This window comes from Bos mutus, chromosome 3, assembly GCF_027580195.1.
Source record: "Bos mutus isolate GX-2022 chromosome 3, NWIPB_WYAK_1.1, whole genome shotgun sequence".
Lineage (NCBI taxonomy): Eukaryota > Metazoa > Chordata > Mammalia > Artiodactyla > Bovidae > Bos > Bos mutus.
Window position 1 is genome coordinate 86,642,859 of NC_091619.1, and position 10,198 is coordinate 86,653,056.

A 10,198-nucleotide genomic window follows, 5' to 3' on the forward strand; every position below is an offset into this window, starting at 1 on the left:
AAAGGGTTAGGAGCGAAATCTTGAATCAGGTTTCTGGATTATGGATACATGTGTTTGTTTTGCTCTCATGTACACCTATATGTGGATGTCATCTGTATATATCATTCAGCCATCTATCTCAGGGGCCAGCAAACTTTTTCCGAAAGGAACCAGATAGTAGGTATTTTCAGCCTGGCAGCTCATAGGGTCTTTATAGGGGTTTTATTGCTACTCTTTAACTCTGCCTCTGTAGCTCAAAAGTAGCCACCACATGAATAGTAGAACATATGAATGAATATGTTCTAATAAGACTTACAGAAACAGACAGCGAACTAGATTAGGTCCACAGGTCAGAGGTTGCAGACCCCTGATCTATCTTGTTGATAATCAATATAAGCATCAATTACAGGCAGCTTCTGAAATCCTTGCCTGAATCAGATTCTTATGCTGAAGTGGAACTTCGGAAAAACCAAAAATTCTTTTAGTGAATGGCGGGGGGGGGCGGAGTATGGCTTTGGTCTAGATGGATTATTGCTAGTATTTAGTCATCACGCATGATTCTAAAAGATCATTGAGGTGTCACATCACTCATTGAGTTAGGTACTATTATTATCATCTGAATTTTGCATAAGAAACTGAGACCTAGGAGTTAGCCTGCCAGAGGTCACACAGGGAGGACATGGCTGATCCTGACTGTGCAGCCCCGGGGACTTGCTCCAAGGCCTTTGCTCTTCCCCCAGCCCCAGACTCTCTCTAGGGGGAGTATCGGGAAAAACAGATCTCCTTCGTTTACAGACCAGCACAGTGCTCCCTGGACTTCACAGACCTCCCAGATCGGGAAGATCCCCTGGAGGAGGGCATGGCAGTCCACTCCAGTATTCTTGCCTGGAGAATCCCATGGACAGAGGGCTACTGTCTGTCCATAAGGTTTCAAAGAGTCAGACACGACTGAAATAACTAGGCATGCGTGCAAGCACCCTGTTGTCTTTACCTCTGTCTCCCCAGGCCTATGTGTACTTTCCTTGAACCACAGTGGTCTTCTGGCTGCTTCTGGAACATGCCCAAACCCTCTCACACATCTTGGTTTTTACTCCAAATAAAGGGAGTTTGTTATCAAGGAGCAACAAACAGTAAGAGTTGTGATTGGAATTACTTTTGGCATGAACACTGTATTTTACTTTATTTCTGACTTTTTTTAAGTTGACATCTTTATTTCCTATTCAGTTTTTTTTTTTTTTTAAGCTTATTTCTTTTGGCCTTTCACATGCAGATTCACCCACTAGAGATTGAACCCATGACCCTTAGAGTGGAAGCAGAGTCTTAACCACTGGAGCACTTGGGAAGTCCTTGTATTTTACTTTAAAAATGCAGTTTTCTAGCAACATAAAGTTGTATCCTGTTTGTATACATGTGTATATTTTTTCCTCTGCCTGTGTAGAATACATGGGCTGATTAATGCTTCACTTGCTTCAGTTCAGTCGCTCAGTCATGTCTGACTCTTTGTAACCCCACGGACTGCAGCACACCAGGCTTCCCTGTCCATCACCAATTCTGGGAGCATGCTCAAACTCATGTCCATTGAGTCGGTGATGCCATCCAACTGTCTCATCCTCTGTCATCCCCTTCTCCTCCTGCCTTCAATCTTTCCCAGCATCAGGGTCTTTTCTAATGAGTCAGTTCTTCACATCAAGTGGCCAAAGTATTAGAGCTTCAGCTTCAGCATCAGTCCTTCCAATGAATATTCAGGACTGATTTCCTTTAGGATGAATTGGTTTGATCTCCTTGCTGTTCAAGAGACACTCAAGAGTCTTCTCCAACACCACAGTTCAAAAGCATCAATTCTTCAGTGCTCAACTTTCTTCACAGTCCAACTCTCATATCCATACATGACCACTGGAAAAACCATAGCCTTGACTAGAAGGACCTTTGTTGGCAAAGTAATGTCTCTGCTTTTGAATATGCTATCTAGGTTGGTCATAACTTTCCTTCCAAGGAGTAAGCATCTTTTAATTTTATGGCTGCAGTCACCATCTGCAGTGATTTTGGAGCCCAGAAAAATAATGTCTGACACTGTTGCCACTGTTTCCCCATCTATTTCCCATGAAGTGATGGGACCGGATGCCTTGATCTTCATTTTCTGAATGTTGAGCCTTAAGCCAACTTTTTCACTCTCCTCTTTCACTTTCATCAAGAGGCTTTTTAGTTCCTCTTCACTCTCTGCCATAAGGGTGGTGTCATCTGTATGTCTGAGGTGATTGATATTTCTCCCGGCAATCTTGATTCCAGCTTGTCTTTCTTCCCGTCCAGCGTTTCTCATGATGTACTCTGCATATAAGTTAAATAAGCAGACACACTGAAACCAAGCATAGTACTTGGCTATTTACTTGTGAATTACTAAACCGTCTTGAAACTAAAAATGTAGAGCTAATGTGTTATTCTTTTAAAAGTTTTGGTTGTGGTCAAGGAAGCTGGGTTCAGATCCCAGCTCTGTTATTGGCTGTGATCAGTGAGTTTCTCCTGCATGGCTGGAGGAAAAACATGGTCACCAGGAACATGATTGAAGGACTTAAATTAGTTACAGGAAATGATTGTGTGGATGCTTAGAGATGAAAAGGCTGCTTTGAGAGGGCTATGTGAGCCATGGGGCATGCAGATATGGAAGGAAAAATGGCCACAGCTGGAGAACCAAGGTTGGGTATTTGAATATCCTGAGAGCAGACACCCTTAATGGTATTAGCATGGACTATAGTAAGGTTGGTAAATGTTTGTGAACAGAAAGTTGGGAAAAGAGGGAAAAAATAGCAAAATAGTGAAAATTATGAAGGTCACAGTAGGTTGAAAAATGAAATGAAAAGGACCAAAGCTGGCTTTTCTTTCTCTTTCACCTTGATTTCTCCTCACCTCATTCTTGAGGGGAGGGTGAAATCATCTCTGTAGGCCCCTTGGAGGGGATACTTTGAAAGGAGAAGTGACTTCATATAGGATAAGACTTTGTGGTCCAGAAAAAGATTACATTAACAGTAACCAGTGCTCTGATTATTTGCACTGTGAGGATAAATTCAGGACACATGTTCAGAACTTCAGTGTCCAGGAGTTAAGGAGTTGCAGGTGATGTTCACATTAGGAAAATAATCATGGATATTTTGGTGTTTGATGAGAACTGCTAGAATTGAAATGAGTACCTTTGCAATATACTTTTATAGACTTTATCTCATTTATACTCTGGAGCATTCCCATGAGAGTAGGTGTTAATATCTCCATTACAGGTGGAAATTGAAGACCAAGTTAAATGATTTGCCTTAAGGCCACATGACTACTGAGTAATATAGATAGAACTTGAATCCCATCAGGCCTTCTGATTCAAACTCCATATTCTTTTCACTATGATGAGCTTCTGGAAGAATGTTATAGTCTATTTAAGGGGGCCATGTGGGACCCAAACCTTCATTGTCTATAGTGAGACTTCTTGAAGAAAGTTTGGTATGTGTTAACAGTACTACTTAAAATAGCAGATCACAGAGGCAGTATTGGTGTAAGGGTTAAGAACTTTGGCTTTGTGGTTTGCACTCTGGCCCTCTATGAAAAGGTGTATGGCTTTGAGCAAATTACTGACATTTGTTGCCTCCTCTCTTGTTTATTGAGGCATAAGTGAGTTGATGCAGGTAAAGAACTCTGAAGGTTTCTGGATATTATTATTATCAATAGCTAATAATAATAACCTATTGTTTTTATCATTCTTATTGCCATGCTGGTTTATCTTGGGACAGCGGGGTATCCAATTGAATGTGTCGGGAAGTATAGGGCTACTACAACCTTCTTTCATTTGAAGAACAATTTAGTTATAATTGATACAGGGTGAGAAGTCATCTGTTGGTCCAGAAATTATCTGAGTGTACTGTGCAGTTGCTTGTTGCCATCTTCCACGTGTTACTTCTCCCTCCCTCCATCTCTTCATTGTTTCTTTGTGGACTTGAGGCTGGAAGGATAATGGGATGAAAGAGAAAAGATAATAGGAGTTATTGGGGTGGGCCAAAAGTTTGTTTGGGTTTTTCTAAGATCTTAAAGAAAACCCAAACTTTCTGGCCAATCCAATTATCTATCTATCTAAAATGGGCATTCCCAGCACAAGAACATCATATTAGAGGCATGGCAGCAAGAACTACCAGAATGTGTTTCCCCTGGCTGTACCCACAAAATGGTCCCATATTACTGTCCGTGGTGAGCTTAGATGGTGGGAGGTAGACGGATGTGAGCTTGCAGTCGGAGGCAGGGAGGGACTAGATCCCGAAGTGCCTTGCATTCTGTCCTGGAGAGTTTAGACTCCGTTGAAAGTCACGGGAAGCTATTGGAGCTTTGTCATCTGGGGAATTAATTGATCGCATTTGCTTTTGGAATCAGTCTTGAGCAGAGGGTGTGAAGGGCAGATGGAAATTGACGAGAAAAAAGTCAGAGATGTGGGTGAGGGGCGTCGGAAAGAAATAATTAGGACGAGAGCCAAGATAGTGACAACAGGAGTGGGGAAGAGAGGATGCGTGTGTTTGGGGTGCTCAAAATGAGGTTCCAACTATGCTTCCTATTTAAAACAAGATGAAGGGTTGAGGCATGAATCGACAGTTACCCTTGTGGCGTAATAGAATATCTTTGAAAGTTTGTCTAAAAGAATGACATTAAAAGGAGGCACACACAGCTGGAACGGCTTCAAGGGCCCTGATGGAAAGAGGGAGCAAAGCAGAGCTGGTGACATGTCTTGAAATAATGTTGTTGCACCTTCAGAGTGGGCAAGGGAAGGAGAAGTGAGAGGGGGCGGGATTCAGTGATAATGCAAGATAAAGGGTCACGGAGAAGGAAAGTAATACAGTAATGAGGGATAAACAAGGAACCTAAGGAGAAAAGCAGAAGCGGAAATGAGCTGTGTGGATGGGGAGCTGGGCACACTTGTTCACTTCACAGCAGGCTTATCTTTGTCTGAGATGCACAGAGGAAAGAACAGGGAGGGGAGAAGAGCCTTCAGAGAAAGACAGAGGCTGAGACTAAAGCATGATGGAAGAGGGCAGGCCAGCTGTAGGTAGGACCCCAGCTGCAGAAGGTGGAGGGACGCAGGAGAGGGGCGGGAGCCTGGAGCTTGAAATGGAGCTGGTGGGCAGTCTGAGGCAGCTCGAGAAAGAAGCGGGGGTACAAAAGAGCTTGGAGGAATTCAAGGAAATCTCACCATTCTAGGAAAGAAAACCTGCGCGTGGACCTGGGAGCACAAATAGCATAAGGTACCGAAGGCCTGAAGAACTCCGGCAGAAGAGGAGCCTGTTATAGTTTTAGCACAAGGAACAAAGCTGTCTAGGGTGATGGCTGATGTTCTGGGTGAATCAGGACTGCTAGGCTGGTCAGTAGGAGAAACATTGTCTAAGGACAGGAATGTTGTTTAACAAACATTGGGTGGACGGGTGGAGGGTCATCTTTGTTGACAGACGTCCGGTCTCAGGGTTTGTTTACTTAGAAGGGGAAACACTCAGATGTATGAATGCACATGTCCCACAGGAAGAAATGTGTGAGGGAAGATGAGAGGTCTTCCCTGCATGAGGGGAAGGGTTCTGGTTGGGAGGTGCCTCCAGTGGTTCTTTGAGATCCGGGAAATGGACAGCAAGTAAACCTTTGAAGCTTTTGTTCAGAATCATGACATGAGGAAGAGGGTGGAGTGAATATATCAATAGCTGATAAAACGTGGGCTGCTGCTGCTTAGTCGCTTCAGTCATGTCCGACTCTGTGTGACCCCATAGATGGCAGCCCACCAGGCTCCCCCGTCCCTGGGATTCTCCAGGCAAGAACACTGGAGTGGGTTGCCCTTTCCTTCTCCAAGTGAAAAGTGAAAGTGAAGTCGCTTAGTCGTGTCTGACTCTTAGCGACCCCATGGACTGCATCCCGCCAGGCTCCTCCGTCCATGGGATTTTCCAGGCAAGAGTACTGGAGTGGGATGCCATTGCAGTCCTTGTAAATACCTCACTTCAAATTTGTTTCTTGCTTTTCTAGCAGAGTGACCTGCTGCCAGATATTTGACCTCTGATCCTTAGTTTCCTCATGGTTTACAGTGTTACTGTGATGTTTAGAAAAGGGATGGTTTTTGTGTGTATGTGTGTATACATGATTTGGTAATAGTACTTTTTATCACTAAAAGCAAAGGTATGAAGTTCAAAAGTCAGAGATGGCCCAGTGAGAATTTCTTCTGTTTCTTTTGGATAAAGTATAATTCTGATACTATTTCTGATGCTAACAGAATAATCACTTCCTCCTCCCCCTCCCAGGTACCATTATCGAGGCATTGCCCCTTGCCCAGTCCTGTGCTGCTGCTTTCCACATCCTAGTCAGACCTCATAATTACACCTCAGACTTACAGAAGTGGGTGGTATGATACTCATTTTTCAGATAAGGTAACTCAGATTTGGGGAGGTTAAATGACTTGCCTGAAATCTCACCTAGTAAGTGGAAGAGCCAGACACAAACCTTTGTCTGACTAAATTCAGAGCCTTACTCTCAATTTGAAAGGGATGGAGGGGGAATGGAGAGCTGGATAGTATCTTTAGAAAATAGGGTTAGACCATTCATGCTGAGGCCACTGCTGCGATCCCTGTGCCTTCCCAGCCAGGCCACTGGGAAATTTTCTATGGCCTCTGGGAATGATAGAGCCCAGATGATCAAAGGCAGCTCACAAACTTGCTCCTGAAGGAAGAGAGAGCTGGACTTTTCTCCAGCTTAATGCTATGTGGGCTTCAGGGCTTCAGGTATTAGAAGGTAGAAAGGGGTAGAACCAGCAGACAGTTGTTGGTATTCCTTCTTCATTTGAGGACTGGAGATTACATTCTGTCATGATGAAACAGAAAAGTACGTACTTGAGAAGATAATGAGGAAGGAGGCTGCATCTGAAGAGGGGAAAGCGCCCCATCTCGGGAGCAAGCACTGAACCAAATGGAGTGACGCTTGGTGACTCGTGTGGTCTTTGTCCATCTGCAAAGGGAAGGAGTGGATTCCTTCGGTCTCTAGGGTCCTTTTTAGTTCTAACAGGCTCTATTCTAGAATATAGGAAATACAGCAAGTTCTAGTCACTCTCTGGTTCTTTTGTCACCAGTTTTTGAGGCTTATCCTTAAAGACCTGTGGACTCTATTGAAGCCACTAGGACTTCTGTGCCATCGTTTCTATAGAGATAAACTAGTCAGGACCCTTCTTCCAAGGGGCCTAAGTGGTGGAGAGAGGAAACACATTGACATGCTATTGTCCTGTGTAATTGTGTCTATCTGACCCACTAATCTGGAGGCTTTTTGAAGACTGAGAACTCTGCTTTATCTTTAACATGCCCTCTCCCCCCTGGTCATGTCTGGAAAGTGCCTATTAAATGTCTGATGAAAGAGTGAATGAATGGATGAATACCATCCATACCATTTATAAAGTGCTAACTATGTGCTGAGCACATGACACCGATTTCCTTGTGTAAACTATGCATCAATCCAGGAATGCAGGAGCCGTCCTTTCCCCCTCGCTAGGCTGTATATACAGACACTAGACACTACTGTATATACAGTTCTGTATATACAGACGCTAGACAGTTCAGTCAGTCACCCAATACCTCACAGCCAAGGGGTGACAGACACAGTTCAGATCGAAGCCTTGACTGTTGCTGGCTGTAACCCGTGCTCTTAACTCTCTGGAATGTGCACCTCTCAAGAGGAGGCTGAGGACACCGATAAATCCCTCCCAAAGGGAGTGATCAATGAACCACCCATTTCTTTGGAAGCAAAATTAAATCAGAGAAGCATCAGTGGGCCGTCTCCATGGCACCTTGCCATTTTGGGAACATCTTTAATGGGAAACACTGCCATTTGGCTGGAGTTTAATTGCACTGCATTCTAACCCAGTAACGTTTTAGCCCCTTCTTTTTCTTTTTGCTGCCACGAAACCTGAATTCCACTCTTACTGAGGTATTTACTCTTTCCCGGAGTATGTCATGCTATCTCCTGCCTCTGGATTCTGCACTTTTGAAATGTAATCACAGGTTTTTGTCTTTGATGCTTCAACTCCATGAGTCTCCTGGAAGGCAGAGGCTGCATCTTAATTACCAGCTAGAGCTGGCATATGGTAGTTGCTAAGTGAATGTTTGTTGAATGAATGCATTACAAATGATTCAAAAGGTGATTTTCTCATGCCCAGAGCCTGCACAGAGAAATAAACTTGTAAAGCTCATTTCAGCCACACATCTTGTTGTACGCAGGCTCAGCCAAGTCTGTGACCATGAATTTCTCTGAAATTCAGACAAACTGAAGGGACCTAACACAAATCTAGGGAAGAATTTATGTGAAACATCTGGACTCAGTGTTGCCCTAATTCTCCTGTTTCAAAACATGGTACCATATTTTACTTGTGTTGATTTGCAGTGTTTGAATAATAGTAATCCATCAGCACTTCATCTGGGCAAGGGGAAGAAGACAGTCTGCCACAGAAACCTTGCAAAATAGTGTCCTGCGACTACTGTGAACCATGGGCAGTCACGCATTTTGTGTGCTGTATCAGGGAAGATCTGAGAGCGAGGGTGTGCTTCTGTAAAACCCATCACTTCTCATCAAAGAGCATGTCAGAGCATGGGGGTAGTGCTTACAGTTCTAACACGATTTGTAAACGTCCTACATGTGTATTCCTTACTGATCTGACATTACTGTTTTTTAAATTGAAAAATTTTATTATAGCAAAATGCACATACTGTAATATTTACCATCCGGCCTATTTTTAAGAGTTGAGAATGTTCACACTCTTGTGCAACCAGTCTCTAGAACTTTTTTTCTTGCAGAATGCCGTAAAGAACTGTGATTTCTCCTATCCCTTAGCCCATGACATCCACCATTTCACTTTCTGTTTCCATAAACGTGACTACTCTAGGTACCTCATATAAGTAGAGTCACACAGTATTTGTTTATTGGGGTCTGGTTTATTTCACTTAGCATAATGTCCTCAAGTTTTGTCCATGTTCTATGTCAGAATTTCCTTTTTTATGGCTAAATGATATTCCATTGTATGTAAGTACCACGTTTTGTTTATCCATTCATCCATTATTGGGCACTTGGGTTGCTTCCACTGCTTGGCTATTTTGAAAAGTGCTGAGATGAACACAAGTGTACAAATACCTCCTCGAGACTCTGGTTTCAAATCTTTTGGATACATACACAGAACCCAAATTACTGGGTAACACAGTGATTTTATTTTTAACTTTTTTAAGAAGCACCATACTGTTTTTCCATAGTAATTTAACCACTTTATACTCCCATAATTAGTACACAAGTGTTCCAGCAGTTTCCTCTACATTCGTGCCGATACTTATTACGCCTTTTTTTCTTTTTTTAACTAGGAGCCATTCCTATGGATGTCAGGTGGTATTCCATTGTAGTTTTGATTTGTATTTCTTTAATGATGAGTGATATTGAACATCTTTTCATATGCTTGCTGGACATTCATATGTCTTCTTTGGAAAAAACGTCTGAAGTCCTCTGCCCATTTTAAATTCAGTTATTTGTTTTTTGTTGTTGTTGAGTTATGTGAGTTCTTAGTATTTGACCATATATGCAGGGGTTTATTTTTGGCCTCTCTATTCTACTTTTTCGGTCTATAGTTCTCTTTATGCTTTTACCACTCTTTTTTGATTACACATACTGATCTGTATTCTCTAAATAGTGTGAAGTTCCCAGGGTAAGTGCCAGTCAATCTAGGAAATCTTTGAGGTCCAGAGAAGGAAATTGATGTTTCCAGGTCTCACAGCCGCAGGGCTGGACCTCTGCACTCTTCCAGCAAACTTCCAGCATACTTCCACCAGTATGCTACAAAACTTGTCACATACTGGGCCAGGTACTCCACTCTTAGAAGCAAAGGAACAGACTTTAGGGCTCTACATAAGAAGGTCATCACTGTTGAAAGGGAAACATCAACGATTATGTGCTAGATCCTTTAACTCTATTTTTGAAAATTAATGGCCTTTTAATTTCCCAAACATTGCAACCCTTTCATGAACTCAGCTTCATGCATTCTACCCATTTCCACCATCTTTAATACTAGAGTCTGTCCCCCGACCCTGATACTCTTTACCTTCTTCTGTTTATATCTGTTCCACAGTACACAGAGCTTCTAACATACTGAATACTTTGCTCTTTTTTTTTTTTTTTAAATGTTTGTTGTCTCTCCCCACCCACTAGA

At 42.7% G+C, this 10,198-nt stretch overlaps 1 protein-coding gene across 7 annotated transcripts in view; it reads left to right on the top strand.

Annotated features, from left to right (window-relative positions):
* The window catches only part of DAB1 (DAB adaptor protein 1), a 462,229-nt gene that overhangs the window by 32,947 nt on the left and 419,084 nt on the right, over positions 1–10,198 (top strand). The window lies entirely within an intron of this gene.